This window comes from Columba livia, chromosome 8 (genome assembly GCF_036013475.1).
Source record: "Columba livia isolate bColLiv1 breed racing homer chromosome 8, bColLiv1.pat.W.v2, whole genome shotgun sequence".
Taxonomy (NCBI): domain Eukaryota; kingdom Metazoa; phylum Chordata; class Aves; order Columbiformes; family Columbidae; genus Columba; species Columba livia.
The window spans coordinates 28,118,877-28,142,251 of record NC_088609.1 but is presented as its reverse complement, the minus strand read 5'-3'; the positions used below and the strand labels follow the sequence as shown (position 1 = coordinate 28,142,251).

At 40.3% G+C, this 23,375-nt stretch overlaps 1 protein-coding gene across 50 annotated transcripts in view; it reads left to right on the top strand.

Annotated features, from left to right (window-relative positions):
* The window catches only part of ADGRL2 (adhesion G protein-coupled receptor L2), a 387,834-nt gene that overhangs the window by 223,573 nt on the left and 140,886 nt on the right, over positions 1–23,375 (top strand). For 11 of the 50 annotated variants that reach the window (XM_065072702.1, XM_065072719.1, XM_065072709.1 and 8 more), the window contains exon 1: positions 6,734–7,531. The exons of 15 other annotated variants lie outside the window; for them this stretch is intronic. The gene's annotated coding sequence lies outside the window, so the exon portion shown is untranslated. Of the gene's footprint in view, positions 1–5,825; positions 5,843–5,949; positions 6,108–6,732; positions 7,532–16,544; positions 17,473–23,375 lie in introns of those variants that run through there. 24 more of the 50 variants (XM_065072715.1, XM_065072740.1, XM_065072713.1 and 21 more) reach the window with 9 other exon arrangements.

The following is a 23,375-nucleotide window of genomic DNA, read 5'->3' as shown; positions in this document are numbered from 1 at the left end:
GAATCCCAAAGAGAAACGTGGAAGGAATTTAAGCCCTTAAGTTTAAAAGCCCCTTTGCTTCAATGCTGCCTATTGGGGGAATATGTCTCTTGGGGATGAGGCACTTCCATGTTTCTACATTCAGTTTTCCTACAGCTCTAACGCTTGTCATGCCAAATATTGCAAAATAGAGTCAAGATAAACCAGACTAGGGAGCTCTGCATCTACATCATTGCCAAGGTTGTCTGTAACACAAAGCTGAGCAGTTAAGGTGACAGTCACACTCTAAGAGCACCTGACACCCACCAACACAGTCAGCCTGTCACTAAACCCAAGGGTAACCACCACTTTCTTTTAAAGGTGTAGCTTTATTCTACAACCTGCAGTTAGAGACTTATGCAAAGTGTGAAACAGGACCAGTTCTCTCCTCGCCCTGAAGGGGTTCAAATGTGTCTCTCTCCCCAGTTAAACAGTTCTCTAAGCCACAGCCTGATTGGAAGTGGAGATATTCTCCAGCTAAAATTACGCACCAGGCAGAAAATGATTCATGATTCGCTGGACTAGAAAGTGAGAGCACCAAAGGGAACATGACTCTGTAGCTTGATGATGTGGGCAGTCAACTGGCCTGGCAAGGCCTGAGTTCTGGTTCGTGGTCCAAGAATTTGCTGTATTTTATCCCAGAACTTCTCAAGAAAGTAAATTTAACCTTATCCCCATGCAGGTATCCAAATCTTTATGGGTGTGTAGAGCTGTGCAGATAAAGATTAATATATCTTCAAATCTTGGCCTATGTCATCAACAATATGGACTTAAATAGTGCCTAGGATGATTGCATTAGGTGCCAGGGTAAGAAGACAAAAGCCTTGATGGATTTGTACTTGCAAATATAATGGTTTACCTTTGAATTTTGTATTCCTTGTTCATCTTTTTTTGCATCACCTTTCATTTTGTGACACACAAGTAACAGAAAAGTGGCCAGTAACCTAGGTAATATTATTTTTAAAAGCCTTCTGTAATGAGAGTAAGTTCTAGATCTGCAAGTGGAGTTTGATAAAGCAAATCATAACGGGAATAGTGGTTTAGTATATGACATTCAATCCTTCTCCCATTCATTTTCAAATCTTCCCATTCTGTTACATGAAGCAGTCGTGTAGCGAGAGGTGAGGGGAGGCGGTGACAATACGCAGTGACCTCCACACATGCCGGTCTGAGATACGGGGTACTTTGCCAGCTACAAACTACTGAGTGAAAGGGATACAGAGATCTAGTGAAGTCATAGCAAACCGTGTAACATAGTTGTGTAAGGAGTGGGGGGGGAGAGAGAAGGAGCTCCCCACCTGCCAGGCAAAATTACTTTCATTTTAAATAGAAAAATCTATTCACCTTCTTACTGTTCTCTTGGGCCCTGCTTCTTTCCTTAAAAAACATTACTTGCTGCCCAAATGCAGAAGTAATGTCTATGCAGATATAGCAGTTGGAGGAAAGGGAACCTAGAAATGTGCAAAAGTATTTGGAGAATTGGGACCTCGTGACATATCTCTTTCCCCAAAAGCTTCGCACTGCAGTTCCTTTCCTGGTATGATCGTTTCAGCCCCTGTGCTGAGCTTTTAATATGAAAACAGGGAATTGTACTCACCTCTTTTAAAATCTGTTCTGCTATGTGACTCCTAACAGCTCAATCTTGAAAACTCTTTGCCCTTTATATATGCCTGCAGCATTAAACAGTAAACTTTTCTCCACCAACATACAGCCATAAATACCCAAAGCCCAAAGTAAGGAATCTACCTCTCCAATAACACTGAGCTCCATCGCTCCCCCAGATTTACTTTTCAGAGAGTGGAGAGGCAACTGCGATGTCTCAGCATGACCATAAAAACCTGCATCTAAATTCACTGGTAAAAATCATATTGATCTCTTATAATTCATTAACGAGATACAAAAATTCTGTTACAGAATACCTATTTAATGTGGCATACACATGCTTTTGTTTCATAGCTGCATTAAGGTTGTTTCTAATATTACTTAATTAAACAAAATTAAATTAATTTCTGTCTAAGAAACAAGAAACAACAGCTTTGTTGAATGAAATGATCTTCATTTTCATGAAGCTATTTAAATTAAAAACATGAGTTTCTACAGTTGGAAAAAAACATCCATGGTTAAAATGTTTGAAGCCCATCAATCTCTTTAACCACATAGCTAATGTGTTCCTTCTGTTTTCTTTGAATGAAATCACCATGAGTTGTTAGATGTTGATTTAACACAAAGCAAATGGAAATGGGTGTTTCCTTAGGCATGTGTAGAAATTATTTTTAAAAACAATTAGCAAGTGTTATGAGTAAGTAAATGATTTTGTCATTTCTTAAATAATGATATAGATTATGAGTCATTAAAATTGATTACTGAAGTAAACTATGTTAAATGCAAAATCATATTACATTTATTTGTTAGGAACAGCTGCAGAATTCTCTGATTTTATTGATGGGTTTCATTTTTTCCCAAGTGACACTAAAATCAATTACTTTGTTTAAATGACTGGTAATTGTCAAGATATATTTCCAAACTTTTGAGACAATACATTGGATATTTCCTCTTATGGGTTGTATCATTCACACTTTATTTATATAAATTTGTCTGCAAAATTAATTGGGGATTTCCCTAAACAAAACAAACAAAATCTTGCCTTTTTAGTTTTGTGTCAAAATGGTAAAATCATGTAATGGTTTGTACTTTTCCAGATACCATGGAAAAACACATATTTACATTATACCAATTAAACCGTGTCTTTATATTATGGCAATTTTAGCTGGAGCTACTGCACTACATGTATACAACCTCTTCTGTCAGTCTTTGCTAACATTATGTCTAATTAGAAGTTCATTGATACGTTATTCACAGGAGTACACACAGATAGGAGGAAATGTCAGTCGCTAGTATTTAAAGTTCAGTCATAAAACTCCAGTAATAAAAAACCAGGTTGCATAAAATCTCTGTAAACCATTTCTCATAGGGGAACTGACACTTAGGGCAATACAAAATATTATTTATCAAGATATTAAAACACTTTAATTTAACCTTTTCAATAACAGGTAGATGTAAGCTGCAATTCTACAGCAAAAAACCTCTAGCGCAGCCTACAAGATCATATTGCAGACATCATAATTTAGCTATTCTTTTGACGCAAGTTAACACATCTGTCTCAGATGCATCTCCTTGAAGCACACAGCTGACAGTTAAATTTTTTCCAGTTGTTACTATCCCACACATAGTCCTGTCACGGGGGAAAATTTCCCCAGAAATGCCAATGGATACACGGTTCTTGTGTAATTATTTTTAAAATTACAATGAATTTGCTTTTAGTTTTCCAAGGACATGATGCAGCAGGTTCATCAAAGTGATTCAAGAGCACTACACACAGAATATACAGCTTAACATGAAAACTACAAACTTTAACAGTAAAAGGGGCAAATAAAATATTACCGAATTATTTAGCTAAGATTATAACATTACTTGTAATGTTTTCAAGCTAGGTATTTTGCACTGTTCCAGCAAAGCAAGATTTTAAGCAAAATTTCCTCGTCTGCACTTACTTGGGATATCTATGTGGAATGAGATATATATATTTTATAGGGATATAGCAAAAAGCAAATCGTAGGCAGGTTTTACGGTGAAAAGAAACTTGATTTGGTTTAATTCTTTCTTGTCTATTAATATTCAAATCTGTCAATAATTGTGGCTCAGTAAAAACTAAAGGATCAGATTCAAGTGTTCCATGGATAAATGCATGTACAATTTTCCTATTTTAAAGAAACAGATGCTGATTCACGTGAAGTAAAATTAACCACTTGAATAATAATATCAAACTTGCCAAAGCAATATACACCTCTGCCAGGTATTCTTATATCTTAATCCAGATTTAATGAGAATTAATGGAAACATGTGTTTTCTACACAAATGCTGAAAGGTTTCTGTGTGCATTTTCACCGATTGTTTAAAACTCAGTTTTACAACCAAAGAGTTGTAAAACTTAGAGTTGTAAAACTCAGTTTCTGCATGTAGAAAGAAATATGATTCCAGAAATTTTTGATGAAAATGGAGAAAACAAAGTTCAGTCCTGCAGTTGAATCCATGCAGGTGAATTCACTTGGACTTCACCAAATATTAACACAAGGCCCAGTTCTGCAGTTCTTTTGAATCTTTTTGTGAGGAAAAAAAAATAGAGAAACCAATAGATTTCTTGCCCCAAATCGAAGAATTCCTGTGTCTCATGTCCTCTCAAAGGAAAACCACCTACCCCACGTGATTATTGTATTCTTGGCTGTTTTCTGGCTAAATCCTGCTCTCATCAACTAAGCAAAAGACTGTTTGGACAGGGCTATCACTGCTTTTCTGCAACTACATTAATTTGACCAAAAAAAGAGTAGGATTTGTTAAGGATATGTTTTAAAACTCTGGTGAAATGACAGCCAATCAATACGTGTATCTTTATATTTCTATGACCTTCTTTTTAAGCATGTTTCCATAACAGATGCATCCAACCCTTCCAGTGAAAATCAGTTTCTAATAAAAACCAGTAAAATGCCTGTATGATTTAATACCATTAGAAATGCATAAGGGGTTATTTAGGGTTTATGCAGATACTTATAAGGATATTTTCAGCAAGAATGGGCAGTCAGCTACACTAGGGAGACACAGAGGACTCAAAAGATGGGGAAAACAGAGTCTTTCCTCTTTTGCTACATTTTGCTCTCACACTAACTCATACTTTTAACTTTTAATCATAGATAGTGGCTACAAAACTATCGGACCTCCTGTCCTCCCATGCTGAGATTGGTTTTGAGGCAAGTTGCAGATTTTTTGTACTGCTTGCTATGACAGAATTCCTTCTTTGGTCCTAAAAGCCTGGGACTGCTCTTCCCAGTCTCTTGGCCAGGTACTGTGAGCTGAGGAAGGTCAGCCTGGCCATGGCCTGCCCCTATTTCAGTGATTTTTAGATACTAATCCCTGGGATTACTGCAAGCACTGTTGAAAGTTTAATGTGGTTTTGGAGACCCCTGGACCAGCTCTCTCATTCCTACTACCTCATGTTGCAAGGTCTTAAAGATCCCGCTTCCTACTGAACATGTCACGTTTCTCCTAATTCACGTTACAGTTTTATAAACAGGAACACTAATCGCACAGGTATGCCGGGAAGTCAAAATAATTAAGTTAAAAAATAAATCATTACCAATTACAATGGTAATGATCCTGATTTCCTGGTGTGGGTGTTCTAAGCGGAATTGTGAATATGCTTTGGTCCTAGAAGAGTGGTCCTGTCTTGCGCACGCGATTCTGTGGGTAGACTCCATTAAGACGGTGTCATTTCCCTGCTGCGGCCAGAAAAGGGAAGGAATGGCGAGAAGAAAAGAACCCAACCAACGGGGAAAGGGGCGGTAGCAGGACAGGTCTGTGCTGCTTTGATCTGTGGCTGTTCCTCAGCTTTTCCCTACGGCCCCCGCAGCCCCGCGCTACCTCAGCGCACCCCCGCCGAGCGCGGCGCCGGCGGGAAGCGCCCCGGGCGCTGCCAGCGGCCCCGGCCCCCCGCGGGTCCCCCGGACCCCGGCCACGCCGCGCTGTGCGCTGGAACCAGCCCCGCCTGATGCCCGGCTGCTTCTCCCTGACCTTGAGAGCTGCGAATGGTTCACGCACATCTTGAAGGGGCAGAGCGGATCCTCTGTATTTTGCATCAATACAGAGGAAGAAAAACCAAAAAACCCAACAAACAGAACTACCACCCACCCCAGGTTTCTAAGAGCGGATTTTTGGAAAGAAGGCAACAGCGCTTCCACACTGCGCTTTGTATCTGAGCGCAGGAATGAGTCAAGTTAGTATCCTTTGAATCGTTTCCAAGTGCTGTTTACCCTGTCCTGACATGTTTTCCCCAACGAACGTATCGCTGTGCTTCCCAGCGCCGTTCCTGACGGCTGGTGCGGGCGGAGCGGCGAAAGGAGCCGCGCTCGGCGGGCAGGAGCCGGGCAGCTGCAGTGCGAGGAAATGAAGGGGCCAAAAGAGCCGCGAAAGCATCGGGCTGCTGAGATCCCCTCTCTTCCCGCTCCAAGGCTGCCCTCGCTCGCCAGTCGCCCAGCCCGGTGAATTATTTTTGCGTTCAGACGGGGAGCGGGGGACACACACACAGTGGTGCAGCGAGTTGGCCCGGGCGGCCCCTCTCCGCGCAGCACCTGAGCAGGGCCGGCCGCACAAGTTTGTGTACGCGGTCGCGCTGGAGGATACGGCCAAGGAGAAAGTGCCGCGGAGACGCCTGCCGGCCTGCAGCGCGCCAGCAGCCGCCGGGGAAGGGAGAGGGGGCGGTGGCGGGCCCGAGGCCCCAGGCCCGGGGAAACGCCGGGGCCCGAGGCGCCGGGCAGGGGCGCCCAGCGGCTCCGCGGCGGCGAGCGGGCGGCTGCGCGGCGGTGCGCGCCCCTCCGCAGCCGCGGCCGTAGGGTGGAGAGCGGGCAGCTCTGGCGCGCAGCCGATCTGCTCGGCCTTCAGTGCCGAGCGGCCAGGCGCTTGTTATTAGTCTTCACCCCCCTCAGCTGGGAGAAAGGCAGGGGCGGGGGGAGAAGCGGAAAAAAAAGCGGGGAGAGATTTTTCGTCCTTCGCCGGTGCTGCCCTACGTGATAATATGTTTATATGATTAGCTGAGCCCAGGGGTGGGGAGCGGAGGGAGAGGGGGTGGAGATTGGAGGGGGAGGAGGCTGGAGGTGACTCCAGTTCAGAGCCGGCGGAGAGTCTGTGTCAGGACTTCGCAGTCCCCAGTCACACACGGAGAGGTGCATGAGCAAAAAGGCTGCGATACAATTCATTGGGATTTTTTTTTTCCTGTGTGTGTATGTATTGCGTTTTTCCCATTGCTGCGCGCGTTACTAGCTCAGCGCCCGGCGCCCAGTCTCCAGTCGCTGGCGGGGCAGCAGCACCGGGAGGAAGAGGACAAAATCCGAGGAGGGGCCGGACCCGCACCCCGCCAAAGGCCAGAATGTCATCCCGGGAGATGTAAATCCGGTCGGTGCGAGCTACAGAGACACAGAGGAGGGGGGGTCCATTGTAACATTTTCGAGTTGTCCCCCCCTACTCCTGCTGCTGGCATCGCCTCTGCTTCCCGTCTCCTAATCGCTGCACAGAACGGACTCCGAAGGCTGGGCACACGCGCTGCGCCTGCCCTCCGCTCCATTTCGTGTTTTCTTTTAAATTTAATTTAAATTTTTGTGTGCGTGCGTGCGGGAGCCTGGCTGTATGATACCGTTCATGCGGAGCGGAGTGTCGGAAACTGCAGGAAAATGTTGACTTAGCCGCGGAGGAGCCTCCCGGCTGGCTGCGTGGAGGAGAGAGAAGCCGCGTTTGCTCCGCGCTCCCCGCCCGCCGAGCCGCAGCGCGGCCGCCTCGCGCTCCCCGCCCGCCGCGAGCCCCGGACTAACTCCGCCGCGCGCCCCCGCAGCCCCGCGCTCGGCGGGGTGACCCGGCTGGCGGGTCCCGGCGGGGCGACAGATCCCGGCCCGCCCTCGGCGCCCAGACAGAGGTAAGCGGAGCCCCCCGCGCTGCAGCCTCGCCGCTCGTTTCTTTCGGCGTCTGCTCCCCACTTCTGGCGGTGGGGAAACACCTCGCCGGCCGGTGCCCAAGGCCCCTGCCCCCCGCCCCCCCAGCCCCGCTCCGCACTCCCGCGGGTCCGCCGCCCCGCCTGCCGGAGCAGGAACGTGCCCACTCCGTGAGGCCGCCGCGGCCGTTGGGTGCGAGCAGCGCGGCGGCGCCGCTGCCCCGCACGGCCGCTCTCCGCCCGCGCGGAGCCGGGCTCCCCCCGCGCCCCCCCGGCCCTGCGGAGGGGCCTGCGGCAGCCGCGCCGGGTCCCCGCAGCCCCCGCCCGGTGTCCGCCCCGCCGCGGGGGCTGCGGGGCCGGGGGTCGGCCAGCGGAGCAGGCCCCGCCGTGGCGCCGCGCTCCCCGGCGCGCATCGCGCAGCGGGGAAAGTTGCATCCGTGCGGTAAATAATTACCTGTTGCGGGTTTATTTTTGTAACTCAACCGAGCGTCCGTGCACCAGCCCGTGCGTGCGGGCGCGGGGGGGGAGCGGGGGGCTTTGGGAAAAGGAATAAATTACCCTTTGTCGACGGTGGAGTGAGAACAACTTTTTTTTTTTTTAATATATATTTCTATTTATTTTCACATGTAGAAATCTGGGGCCATCTGGAGACAGAAAACAGAGTGTGTCATGAGGCACCGTTGCTGTGTCTGGCTCTAAAAATAACATCTTGTTGTTAGTCTGTGCTAGCCCTGCTGGGGTTTGAACGCGGTTTGTCAGAAAGTAAAGCGAGCTGCTGGTGCTCAGGTGTGTTTTTCTTTGCACAGAAATGCCCCTGCGCGCCACGGAAGGGGTCCTGCGGAACAAATGTTCTGCTGTTTGGTTTCCTCAGACGCTCCGGCTCCCTCCTTTTGTTGCTTGCCACGAAAAGAGGTGCCATTTCGCATCATTCTGCACAAATTGTTTGAATTAATGCAAGTGTGAATTCTTACCGTTTGAAGGAGGGTATTAGCATATCAAAGGTTTCTTAGCTCCGGCTCAATTGAGAAAACTTCAGCTTGTCTTCCATTTGCTTCCAAGCAGAGGCCCAAAGGGCAGTGGGAATTGTAAAGGGGTAAAATGGGGAGGTGGATTTGGGTTATGTTTCTGAACTTTTGCTGTTTTGTAATTATGCGAGTGAAAAACAAGGTCCCTTCGCTGCAGAGCCCTTGCGAGGGCTCGGACAATTACACTCTATTGATTAATGGTTTGTTCCGAGGGGAAAAAAAGTGACCTTTTATGACAGCCACTCTTGCGTGGTTTCTTATGTCTCCTCTCTGTGAGGGGGATTTAGAAAGCCCTTTCTGCTGCACTCATGCTCCGGGTATGGCCTACACGTTACTGCGTGCAGGGACTGAATGGAGAAGATCTTCTAATTAATTCAGAAAACAAATGAAATCTTGTAATAAAAGACCTCTCGATTCCAAACCTTTGAAACAAATATGCTTCCCTCCTTAATGGGTGGATAAGCTGGAATAATAGATATTTTTATGGAGAGTTTTAAAAGAAGTTTTGATCACCACCGGCAATGCGTTCCCCTTTCCCTTTTAGTCTAGAAAAAGTGAAAATGAGTAATTCTTGTAATCTCATTTAATCAGTGCTACCGTGTTTACAAAGATAACATAATTTGTGGTTAGTAATACCCTGTAATAAATAATTGGAAGCCAAGTATGGCAGGAGTACTGTTTTGGTGGCAATGTAGAACATTTATTCCATTGTAGTTTACATGATTACATATTTCCAGGTTTTTTTATTCTTTTGTTACCATTTCATTGAGTCTGAAGGGGTATGTGGCCCGGCCTACCCTTTTATGGTATTTGCAAATCAATATTCATAATGAAGCAACCCAAAAGCCAAGCAAAAGCCAGTTATCTGTCAATAAGTTGGGACTTTTTCCAGGGACCAGATGTTTCTTGGGGACTGTATTCTGGTATATATCTCTGGCAAAATAAGAACTTCCAGTGCCTTCCTTGCCTATTCTTTCCTTCCAAACCTTTACTTGAATGATACTGATATTAAAACATGCGTTTTGTATTTTTAAAAAGTTGGTGTAAGTACTTGATATCTAGCATTTAGTCTGTATGTGTGTGGGTTGTGATTGTTTTTTTCTCCCTCCCTTGGTTCTCCATTTAATGGGTTGGGGTTGGGAGGGGGAGTTTTGCTTTTTAAGCCATGACAGTGATGTGCCTTTAGAGTAGGATGTCTTCACTCGTGCTTCAGTCTCCTTTCTTTTAATAAAGGAACCGAGTATATGTGGTATGTCTTGGCAAAAAAAAAAAAACACAAACTAACCCAACGACCTGCAGTTAATTAAATAATTGATATAGACCTGTGTTATTCTTAAATGGACACAACCATTTGGGCATTTTGCAAATATATGTGTTTAGTGGTCCTAAAATTGCGTGTCATTACTCTCAGGTAATTTTCAGCAGTTTATTTACCTAATGTCTTCGGCTGTCTGAAGGTAGTACCTTTTGGGGGTATAAAAGGAACATATTGATGTAATTGCCATTATCACACTTAAGTTGCTGTTAACTAGTCTGCTTTGAATGTAGAGTGCTATAAAGAAAGTGCTTTATCCTTTCAGCTACTAGGGATAATCTAAGAATTGTCTTGAAAATGTTGCACTTTGGTTTACATGATGGCAATCCCAAATTCAACAAATCTCTGCAGATAAAAAAAAAAAAGGTAGTGGAAAGAAGATTTTCAACATTCAGGTGACAAAATTGGATCACTTAGAGAAAAATTAATGTGCTGCAGCAGCACTTCAGCTGCCATTTTCAATCACTGTGGGTTACTATGTGTTGGCAACAGCGAAAAAGCGTAGACGTTCAGAGAGCTCAGGGAACTGGTTGTTGGAGGAATCGGGATATTGAATCATGTGGGGTAGAACAAACCAATTACTTCAGGTTTTGACTTGAGAATTTCCAGTAAACATTTTTTTTTTTCCTGGCTTTTGGCTGCCCTGCTCATTAATAGACCAACATCAAAGCAGGCAACCAAACTTCCAAATGTTATAAAAACTAATGTAAAGATACAGATCTCACATGTAGTCTTGCAAGTCTTAATTTAAGACAAGCAGTTGGAGTTTTTATTGCTGCAATTTTCGCAATCAGCAGAAACATTAACACCAGGCTTCTGGGTGTTTCCCGTCTTAAAATGAGCAAGAGGAGAGCTTTAAAAAAAAAACACAACACACCGAAGTTTGCTTAGTTTGTTCTTATTTGATCACTTCAGAAGCTTTCTCAATGTTTTATTTATCTCTTATTGCTTTTAACACATAAAGTCAGGAAAGGGGGTTACTCAGGAATTCGAGTCTCTAGTAAGGAAGCACCTTATTAAAATTTCAATAGGGAAGGTAGTGTAGCCCTAGGAGTTCATAGTCTGTATGGTTAATAATATGTAATAATACGATTATTTTTATTTCTGCAGATGTGATATGTAGACATGACATTTTGATCAATATGTATTTTAAAAATGTAAATAGTTACAATGAAGAAGAAAAGCTGCAGTCTTGAATGACAGCTTTTTAGAAAGGTTGGTAATTTTCAATTAAGGATGTTGGAAAGAGAGGTATCTAGTTAGGCAAAATATTTATCTAAGTTATATTTGAATACTTTTCTATATAGTGTGTCGTAAATTTGTACCAATAATAGCATCCATCCAATGTAATTTTTTTAAATGTTTAGGGAAGGTAGAAACATAAATTTTTACCAAAATTCAGTCTAAAAAGGTTATGTATTCCCAAGCCCTTGCTCATCCTGTGTCCACCTAAGATGTTGACACACACAGAATAAAATACTTGTAACTTCTAGTACGGCTCTTGCTGAAGAAAAACCTACCACGAGCCACCTTGAGATACTTTATATCAAAAAATGCTTCCATGTCTCCTTTGCATTTCCAGTGAGAAATATCTGTGGATACCTGATAACACAAGAACTGGAAGTAATGATTAGCGATTTTACCTGGTGAACTACAGGCGAAGACTTTAAACTATGTCTGGTGTATAACTGAAATAATTTTCATGCATAGGTAGACAAGCAGTCATTTATAAAGCAATATACTTCAGAGTACAGGTTAGTGAATTTTATAGTTAAATGAGTTACTTGGAGATGTCATGTTAAACAGGCTCTTTCGAAGCATCTTTTAGGATTGATGTTTGTGATGTACAAAAGTGATCTGAAATTGCAAGAAATTCACCTTTTTAAGTATTTATGTGCAGCTTTTAAACTCAAAAGCTGTCTGTTATTTTTTAAAAACCTTCAGTTTTAAACAAGTAAAAGATTTAAACCGTTGCAGTTGTAATTGGATGTCAAGAAGACTGGAAAGACAAAAAGCTATTTTAAGGCCATTCTCAATACTCTTAACAATCCTGTTTAATATTTAAATAGTTTTTAAACATAGCTGCATTTTGTTTCCAACAGTTCTTAAAATAAAAGTAGTAGGTGGCTATGTTGGAATATTGGTGATATGTGGCTTAATGTGAATACATACCTGGTTTAGAAAATACTTCCAGTCTTCAACAAATGCGATTATTTTAAACATTCTTCATTTAAAAGCTGAAAGATGACAGTCTCAAAGCCCTTCTCAGTAGAAAATTTTCTTGTAGCTCATGTTTTTTTCAGCCTGTAATGTACAACGTGTTTCTACAGCATAAGCTGTGAAGATTGTGTCGCTTACTATAAGCGATTTAGTTATAGAAATACACTTAATGAATGGTGAGGTCTTGCAGCATTCTCTCAATACAAACCGATAGCTAACCAGAAATTGATTCGAAAAAAAAAAAAAAAAAAGGCCTTCAAATTTGGAATGGTACCGTCTCCAGGTTATGGGTCATGACATTAGAGTATTTTGTGGGTTTTAGGAGAATATGTTGTCTGCATATATCATGATTTCATTCATTTTGTTTTTCATAAGGTAGTGTAATGATTGAACTTGCACTATCCTGCTATATACCCAAGTTATTTAGAAAGGCATCACAATAGGAAACGTTGCAGCCTGACTGAAGCAAGCACAGTGCTTAACACCTACAGGTAGAGTGCAGTCTCCAACAAAATACTATTGATTGTTATCCTGCCACAAAGCGAGCTTAAATACAGCTCGCTTAATTGCAACAAAAAATTGGTTTTATGAGTGAGGTGCTTTCCTGTTTGGGGAATGTTTTATGTGGTGTTTGCTAAGTAAAATCCCATCACACTTGTATAAATTCGTGCAATTATCAGATCAACTGAGAGGAGGAAAAAAACAATCAATTCACCCTGAAAAGTACCAGAAATAAGATTACCGTGGCTAGTAGGAATTTGCCAGCACTGTCTAAATTTCTTAATGTTATCAAATGTTGCCATTTTTCATGTTCAGTAAGAAGGATATTGACTATTCTATATGTCCCGGTCTGCTATTTGGCTATTTCTTTATAAAGTATAAGCATGTCTTATTTTTATTACTACAATAGCAGTTACAGATAAATTGGAGGATCTAACAATAACTTTATAAAATAGATGGACTAATACCATTCACTGGAGAAACAGTATTGAGATAAGTAATCACAACTATTTTTTTTCTCCCGTTTAGCTTGTTGTTCTTGTAGCAGACAAATGTAAATACCTTAGCAGACATCTCAGAGTGAAAGGCAAGAGATAAAATGTAATTACTTTTCAGGGTGGCCCTGACGATGCCCATGTTCTTGTCTGTAATACAAAAAAAATGAAATCTTTGCTCATCACCTCAGAATATGAAGGCCATTGTTACTTCTGAATATAAAAATGTTTTCTGATTTTTAATGTTGACCTCAGTATTTAGCTCTTCTGTGTAAGCTGGAATCCTTATAGCCGTAAATTCTAGTCACTGTTATCCAACTGAGCATTTAATAGAGCACCTAATGGACTCTGCTCCTGTATTTTTCTTGAATGCATAACATCTTGCTTCATTCAGTCACCAAAACTAACTTTGCTACAAGGGCAGGCAACACGACAAGTTAGAATCAATGGACCATTTGTAGGTCACAAAGTCAGTTTACTGGAATTTCAGAGGAAACTGGTTGAAAAGAGAGGACAAATGTCACTTTGAATAGAGATGTTTAAATCAGACTTCTGCCTTAGGGTAAAATTTAGGTCTGTTGTAGCCTAGATGTAATGTCTCCCTCTACAGAGCACAGCATTAATCATGGCTTGACAAGTGATCATGGGCTGGGAAAAATAGGGCCTGTCTTGGTTGTGTGGTTATTACTATTATTATTTTTTTCTAATCTTAATCTCTTAGGAGATTAAGATTATAAACATTAATATTTACACAAAAAGATTGAAATATCAATGTCTGTATTTCAGTAGTGAAAGTAGCCAGCTTCAGAGGAAATCTAGTTAGAGCTAATAAGAAGCTACTTAGGTTTCTTGCGTAGTTGCAGTATTAAGAATATTTTCCTTTTAGCGTAATGCAGATTTTTCTCATACGAGATTTATCTTACGTCATTTCCTCGTATAAATACGATAGAGTCTAGGTCTGCCTGTTGTGTCCCTTGGTGTACTAAATACCTCTGAAATGACTGTCTTCATTCTAACCGTGTTTTACAATGTGTTTGCCACCCAAGAAAGATACTTCCTTTTGCCCAAGCAGCAATATATGGCAGAAAAGTGGAACAGTTTTTTAAATTTTATGCAGATTGACTTGACACTCATCAAAGTATATGAGGGTTTTTTTTATGCTCTGTTTATATTTTAATGATGTGTTACTTGGCCACAATGAGCTACAAAAGCTGGAATGAAATGACAGGAATGAAGTCTGCTATTTAAGATCCTGAATTCTGATACTGTAAAAATATGTGTGTTTACTATGTTAATTCTTAAATTAGGGATGCCTTGATGCATAGATTAGGTGTTGGGAGTGTTCATACCTCTTACGGTAAAGAAGGTTGGTAAAGAAGGGAGCTTTCGTATTTCTAGGGCTGTTTGTGGTGGGAACAGTGTAGGCAGCAGCTGAGCACTCTGTGCACTGCTGCTAGTGAGGTGTATCTCAATGCACGGTTAGATTTGTATCTGCAACTGTTAGAAAAAATAGATAATATCAGCAAAGTAGCAGCAAACCAATTTGCCACTGGAGAATTGTGCTTTAAAAATTAGGCTGCTTCTGTTTATTTACTTGCTTCTGCCCGAATCTCTCATTTAGGGTAGGCTGCTGCTTTCCTTTGTGCCCTCTGTTGGTATTTTCCTATCAGTCAACACCACAAACTGATTATTGCTTTGAATCTAGATGACAGAATAATCTAATGCTGACTATTGTTAAAAATTGTTCCTGGCAGCTGGGGAGGGGATGACCAATGTTTTTTCTGGCTATCATACTTGCTTTGCTCTGGTGTAAACAGAAAGAGAACCTTACTCTGAAATTAGTGCTGCAGTGGTGGAGAGAGATCATATGCCAGAAGGAGACTTCAGATCACCTTTCTATATATTCTTTTATAGTATCATATCTGTTGCTTTTTACGGCATAGCAGTCTATGCTGGAGCGAACAGTGTTCAGAAACAATTCTCTCGCAATAGGCAGCGTTGCTTCTAAATAAAGTGACGTTTTACGAAAAGATTGCCGAGAACAAGTTCTTCTCTTGACTCTGCGTTTCTCTGGCAAATTCCCGATGCCCGTGTTGATGGTAGGCAGAATTATTTTCGTCTGATCCAGGCATCCCTTTATTCATCTTCTAAGCTTAATTTAGACTTTTTCTACGTGAAGTGACCGGTTTGGAAAGCTTTTCTTTCCCAGAATGAATAACGATTGCATCTTCGGTTTGAACAAAGTCAGTGTTCTACAGAAGACAAATTCCTAACTATTTCATTGGTGAATTTGTCATGTAAATATTGAAGGACGGCGTCTCCTGCAGCTTTGATTTACTTCAGCCTAATAGGTATTTCTTAAATGCAGGCTGTCAATCGGTGAGGCTGATTCTTGTGTAAATCAGTATAAAGTGCTTAAAGGAGAGAAGGTGCCTCTGCAGTTGAGGTTTATTCCTGGCTGAGCTGCTGTGCCAGGAAAATGGGCTGAGGCTGGGAGTTGTTTTAGAGAGGGAGGGGAATGCAGGCTGACATAATTTGAAAGTGAGAAGAAATCCTTTTGCCCTCCAGGCAATAATCTAAACCGATGCTGGAATAGAGCATCATCTCTCCAAAATGTTCATGCTTTAGCTTTTTTATTTTCTCCTTGCGTTCTTCCTCATTCTTTCCCTCATTTGAGGAATTGTATAATAGTATCTGATAATAACTGGTTGTGAATCCGACTGTTAAAGATATTCCAGCAGCAGAAAAGAGCTCTGCATGCAGCAGTTTCATCATCTTGAAGTGGACACCCCAAATTTGTACATTTGTCCCGTGTAATGAGTGCAGCCGTACTATAATATGAGTCTATTTCCACCTTTTTATTTTTTTTTTCTTTAAAGCTGACATTGAAATCTTGAAAGGTTATGCTTTGGAGTTTATTTTTCCAGTGAAAATTAAAGTCATGCAAGGCACATGTGACTTTATGCTCTATGCATATACATGTATTTTATGAATATTCTTCACGAGTCAAAAGGCACTACTTGCAGAAGTAAAGAAACTGGGATTTCATTCTGCAAGAGAAACAAAACCACAGGCGTACTTTTGTTCTTTCCGTGTTAAAAGAGAAATTAATGTTGCCTGATAGCTTCCCAGTTTGAGTATGTGCTAAAGGTTAGATAGGATGAAGGCTTAATTTTGATCTGCTTAATATTTATAGCTTCATTCATTTAAGCCTTTTCCCATTTGCGTTCAAGGGGTTTTTATCTAGAAAGCTCGTGCTATTACAGTGAACAAACTTAAGACGTTCTAAGGTAAGCATAATGTCTTTTGGAAGAAAAGCAGTTTACCTCCAGTTGGATGAAAACTACATTCTTACTTCATATCTTGATATAAATTGATAGAGACTTTCATAATTTTCAAGATAACTTGCCGTTCAGTTCAATTGCTTTTTAAACTTCAGTGGAGTGTGTGTGTAATTGTATCTGAAAGTGGCATTGGGTTTTATCTCCCAGCAGTAAATAGAATGAGGGATGCTGCTGTTTGTTTGTTTGTTTTTGGGTGAAGGAGATACATCAGATAGGACAAATTTGTTTTCTTGTTTGGGGTGGTCTTTCATTTCTGTTTGGCTCTGGGTAAGCAGAGCAATTTTTTTTCCTCCCCCTCCCCTGAAAGCATTTAGATGACTTTGAAAAAGAAATCTGTGTATTTTGACATAGGAAAGACTAAAGCTGAATGTTTAACTTTTCTGAGCAGACAAGAAGAGACACAGCTGGAAAAAAAAGGCATGTTTTCGGTGTTAACGGCTTATATCAGATAACACTGGAGAAGGATTTCTGGGGGAGCTTCTTTAAAATGATGACTGATTATTCGGGTTCATATGCCGGCTGTTACCCACATTTTTCACATATTTTTGCTTATTCTTCTTATTACCTGCAGAGGGAGCTTGTATATGAGATAATCAGAGTAATCAAGGCATTCAGGGCTGAATTGTTTCCAGTAAGTACAATTTCATTTCACAGTGTCTTCTCTGTTAGGCAGAGCAGAGAAGGTCTGCAAGATAGCTTGTAAAAAGGCTGTCCATCAGTAGCAGTAAATAACAATGGGCAGAAGATTTAAAACATCAGCAAACAAAAGCTGACTTTAGAAGCAGTTCATATTTAAAAGAAGTGCCTTATTACTGACAGTTTAAAAAGGAACTGAGGAAAACAGTTCTTTCACATTGAGGTGCAAGAGGACAGTTTTGGTACTTAGTATAATGGGAAGCAGATTTTTGTTGCGTAAACTGTCTTCCCTGATTCTAAAAATGTCATGTCAGCATGAGAGAGACAGCACAATGTTTTCAGGTCTTCGGTACATCCCATGCAGTGTAGTGTGCCAGCCAAAAAGCAATAGGTAAGTCTTTTCTATTTATGCAAGCAGTGTTATGAATCATAGGTTAACTCTTTAATTTTGCTTTTTTTTCTCTTACGAAGTATAAAAAGGTGAATGAGTTTCATCTAAATGTGATTTATGAATTCAGACAGTCGGACTAAAGTGGGTGAACAGTGGTGAGGATTGCTGTCTTAAGCTTTGAAAAATATTGACAACGAAGAGCAAGTAATATCACAGCCTAAGTTTATTTGTAAATTGTAACTTACAAACTAGCTTGAAGAATCAGAAATACCTATTTTATATAGTGATTTTCCTTAACTTAGCACAATGAAAGATATTATCTGGTGTATTATAGTTATCTGGATGGTGAAAGTGTATGATCCTTAAGGCTTCAAAGAAGAAAATATTTCATTTATAATACAGTTTTGCTTGCTGAGCAAGAAGCATAATAGATGGTACTTAGATGAATCTTGCACTATTTATCTCTGGAAAAATGGTGGCAATCATTTTACTTTAAAATATTTCAGTAAATTTAAAGGCGGTTTGCTATGATGCTGTTAGGAAATAAAGCAGTATGCATGCACATTCCATAAACCAGAAACAGCTCTTCTTAACGTGTTCTCCTGGAATAAATGTGTCACATGAATGGGTTTGAGAGTTTTTTGTTTGTTTGTTAGTTTAAACTAACAGAACTTTAAACTTAACATATGTTCAGCCTAACCTGATCTTTGAGTTTTAGTTTGGATTCTTTTTTTAAACACCAGGAAAGATTTACCATATCTGAAAGAGCAGCAACTCGGTGTCGATTTATTATTTATACTGGCTAATCCTTGCTAATGTGAAAAGTCAGCTTGTTATTGTAACACCAAATGGCCCGCTAAGTAGGGAAACAGTTAAGTAGATCTCCTGTAATAGGTTGTTGTCTAATAAAGAGATTTATGGTATTGGCAAGGGCTATTGTATAGGTATTACCCTCTCACAGCATGATCATGTATTATCTTAACAACTCAGTGCCACGTTTATGTTGAGCATTTTCATAACAGGGTAAGAATATTAGGCACAGCAATTACACTCCAATAGGATTATAATGGTAAGATTTACAGAAAATATATAAATGATCTCTTTTGTAGAGATTTGGTAGGTGCTAGGAGTTGAAAAGTTGCATCATCCTTTTTGCATGGGAAAATACTGATGTATTAGTCATTATGAGGAAAGAAAGGTTTCTTAATTTAATCTTGTTGAGGAATTATGGGGAAGCAATGGACATAATCTTCCTTTACACGGTGTGTCTTTTTCTTTCCCAGTGAGGTAAGGATATTTCAGAAATTCCTTTCAGTGGAGATTGCCATACAGTATGAAAATCAAGATACGTATGTAACAAATTCTGTTGTGAGGATAATACAGCTGGGGTTAAGATATATTTTCTCAACACCCTGGTATTTTGAAGGTAGAACTATGGTGGTTTACTTGCTACATAGGAAAAGCCAACTTGAATAAACCATGTTACTTTGTATTAGCCGTAGCGTGACACGCCTTTTCTGTTTCATAAGCATCAGGTTTTTATGGTGTATAGGTAACTTATATACTTTTTAAAATTACTACAAGCAACAAAAGCAACAATAATGTCATACTAGTACAGTTTTCATGTAGGTGACATTCAAGCTGTTCCTTAATTCTTAAAATTTTCCATCTGTTTTTTTAGAAAACAGAAAAGTGAGACATTACTACTCACTTGGCAGAAGCAAGGTACCGGTCACATTTAGTAAAACTAAATATGTTTTATCAATAAAAACCAGTTATGGGGACTGACTGAACAAAATGCATTAGGTTATATAGTCATTAATGAGTGACTGCATTGAGTAGGACAACAGTTGGTGGTGAAATAGCCGCACGTTTTAAGACGATACCTTGATGTATATTATTCAACAAATACTGCAATAATGAGTGTTTAAACAAGCAAGATACCTTTTTTCCCTGATTTACAGTAAGAAAATGGTAATTAGGTAATTCGAATTAAGAAAATACATAGATGGGGATTCTTATTGTAGAAGAGCTTTCTGATACGTGTTCCGTGTATTGTACACATGCATGGATAATAGTAGTTAAATTTGTAAGACGCAACATTTCCTGGATGTTTTGGATTAATTCTATGTATAAGACTTTATGCAAAAAGATCCTATACCCATCTGTTTTAAATTGTTATTGATTACCGGAAGCCAGAGGAAAGATGCACCTGTCTCTTTTGCCATAGAATATTCTACTTCTGAAAATGTGCCGATAGAAGGTAACGTTGCACACAAGTTTGAATGTTTTACTTGAAAATAACTGGGGCCTCAAAACTGCATTAAGCAATGATTATTCAAAAATTCGTTATTTTTCTACTCATTATAGCAATGTATGACTTTGTCTCTCATCAGTAACTCATACCTCTTGTATTTACACAAGCAGAGCAAAATTCTAGAACTTTAGTCTTGTGTTCAGAACAAGAATTATGACCCAAAGAATAACGTTTTCTATTTTAGAAAAACTCCTGTAGGTTCTTAGATTGGCTTCACATTTCATTCATTTTGAACTGTGGAAAACAATTGTATCTTTTGTCTGTAAGTAAAAAGAAAACACAAAGGGATGAATGTTACCCCCTGATGAATGTGGAGCTCCAGCTGATTTAAGAGCGTGAACTGTGACTGAATTGTTGAGGGCAGTGCTTGGCTTGTCTACCCTAACTAAGAAGCAGCTTAGAATAAAAATAATACATAAAAATTCAATAGGAGGTAAAGCATTTTTATTGATGCTGTTATTATTACAAAGATTTGTAATTTCTTTAAAGAATATGTTACAGTGGATTTGTTTTACACATATAGTTTTGAAAGTTTTCTGATGTTTTAGAAGACAATTTCTTTATTTGAAAGAGGAAAATGTATGCAGAAATACTCTTATAAAATTGTTAGCCTTTTGTGTTCTGAAACATTTTTTGAATATGTATATATATAACTGTAAGATTGACTCCTTTGCACAAATCCAGTAATGAATGGCTTCTTTAAATTACAATTCTTCCGTTTGCAAGACCATAAATCAAAGCAGAAATACACACTGTAGTAATTTTACTTGTAGTTTGCCTTAAAAATGAAGCTACACTAAGTTGTACTCAACTGCCCACAGACAACTAACCCTGAAGAAGGGATGTCTGTCGTCTTTTTTACCTTGTCCTTTTTGTTATTATTTATATCTCTTTGTCTGTTTGTAACAGCAGTGCTGTTATGACTAATAAAGCTTTTGTATTTGTCAAATGGGATGCAAGTAATCGGCAGTTCTTGGCTCACAACTGAAAAAATCTGCCGAACAGAGCACTTAACACCAGAATAAGCTTTGAAGTATACCTGTGAAGGAAATTTTTCCTCACACTTCTGTCACCTATACAGAATTCATAATCTTTACTACATCCTCACTATAATGATATTGTTTCCGATTATAGCGATATTTACAGCAGTATTTGGACAATGGCATGATTAGAAAGCACTATGTGCAGCCTGCTTCTGAACATAGTCCCTTCGTTGTTGTTTTCTTTTTTTAAAGATAATACTTAAGTGAAATCAGCATCTAATTACCTATCTAGCAACCAATTTAAAAGTTTGGTTTATTTTAATTTAATTATATATTATCTTAATTTTTTATCCAGCTTTGACTGATCTTTGCATGTGATAGGTTTTTAAGATTCTATAAACAATACATTTCTTATTTCTTGTATATTTTTCACAGAAGATCCCTCGATATATGAAACAATTATTTGAAACATTTAAAGCAGTTATTTTTGTTCAATATAGTTTTATATATTAAAAAAATACTGAAGTCCCATATTTTAACTGAAGGAAAGTCAATTAAATGAAAATTTTATAGTAGGTCTGCTGGAAGATAGCCAGTAAATTATTTAAGTTTGTATTAGATACATAAGAACTAATAGACCAAATAAAGGTGCAGCATTAGCAGATTTTAAGAATAATCGGTAAGGATTTATGAAAAATACATGGGACAGCGGGAAAATGTGTTGGTGTTTTAGTGCAGTGGTCAAGCAGTTTGCACAACTGTGTTCATGTCTTCTGCACAGTCGAGATACATGATTAATATCTCCTCAATCACTTAATTACAACTATGATTTACCGAAAAGAACAACCGTACAGGTCTTGTACATATAGGAATATCAGCTGCTGCTAAACCAGCAGCTTGTTGGAATTCTGTTATGGCTCACAAATGATATAAAGAAGTAGCTCCTGGTATTGTGCTCTAAAATTCACTCCAGTGTTTCTGACCATTGAACAAGTTGTGTTCTTAGTGCAGCGTTAGTGAAAAACTGTGGATGCGGATGCGTACAAGATGTTTCCATCCCCACCCAAAGTGTATGTATGTATACAGAGAGCGCACCCTTTTTGCTGTAGGCTTGTGATTTGGAGCTCTCTGGTGACCATCGTCCTCCTGCAGGCCGTGCTGGGCTGTCACGGCGGCCGCTCTGGTTGGGGACGATATGAGTCCTTCTGTGCTGCCTGTCCAGATTCATGGCTATATTCTTTGTTGCTTCGTATTAAAATAAAGATGTAATTAGGACTAATATAGCTAATCATCGTGAACTGGGGGTAGTCCCATCTGCTCTTCCTCCTCAAAAATTGCCTGGGATACAAAAGTGCGATCATTGTGAGGGGAAAGAGGGGAGCGCTGTGTGTGCTGTCTGCAGATGAAGATTCTCAGAAACCAGGTTTGTCCTTTTTCTGTTATGCGTAGTCAAAAAGTCAAAATCTCCATTTTAATGAAGACGTTTCAAAGAACAGATGGGTTGAAAAAGATGATGTATTTCTTTACATGGTCCTTCCTCTTAAACATGGAAGAACCCTTAGGCTATAAGTTATGGAGTATTTTACCTTGTGTCGTTGATCTCAGGCTGCACAGTAGCAATGAAGAGTTAAAGTTCTTTTAAAAAAAAAGTTGTAAATAGCCTGATGGTTTCATGTTTTGCAGTCTGTGGTTATCTTACGTCCCCCTCATGTCCTGTTTTTGTCAATATTTTCCTTTCACCTAAGAACTATGGTAAGTGGGAGGAAAAGTAACTTGAAAGAATGTAATTATACCAGAGATGCATTTTGATGTGGGAACCTTTATAATGCCTTCATGTAAATGACATTCACTATGGAAACCATAAGAGGTTCCACTTAGTAGCAGAAAGGTTCGTCCTGTGCTCCATGGGAAGCACTGATTTACTTATCTCCCTTCCCAGGAAGGGCACACGTGTGTGTCAGGTTGGGGGAGGCTGTGACCCTGCTCCTTGCCCAGGGCTCCAGGTGGGCGGTGTGAGGACCATGGGAAGGTTGTGGACCCATTTCGGGTAATGGCGTGTCCGGAGTCCCTGTTTTATGAATGTGTAGGAAATGGAGGATAATTGTGTTTTGCATTTTTAATTTTTACATGTTAAGTTGTTCTTTTTGAAGTCGGTATGTTCTCAGATCTGCTCGCTGACATCGGTTTCACTGGATGCTTACATCTGGAGGGGGAACCTACAAATAGCTTTAAAATCAGAACCCCCTCATAATTGTGTTGACATACCTTATTAAGTGGAGCAGCACAGTCAATGGCAAAAGTACTCCAGTACGTATTTGGAGCAGGAGGGTACCCCCCTACCGCGTCCTGGGTCACTGCTGATGCTTTGAATGATTCTTGTAATTTTTTTTTTTCTTTCTGCGATGTTTGTTACTATCCCCACCACATTCTTAAAAATTAACCACCGTGTTTCCCAATCAGCTTGAATTATTGATGTTTTGGTCCATAGTAGAAGGGCAGTGGTACTTTTCCTCCCATACTGTAGGCCAGGGGTGTCAAACTCATTTTCACCCAGGGCCACATGAGTCTCGCAGTTGCCTTCGAAGGGCCGAACGTAATTTTAA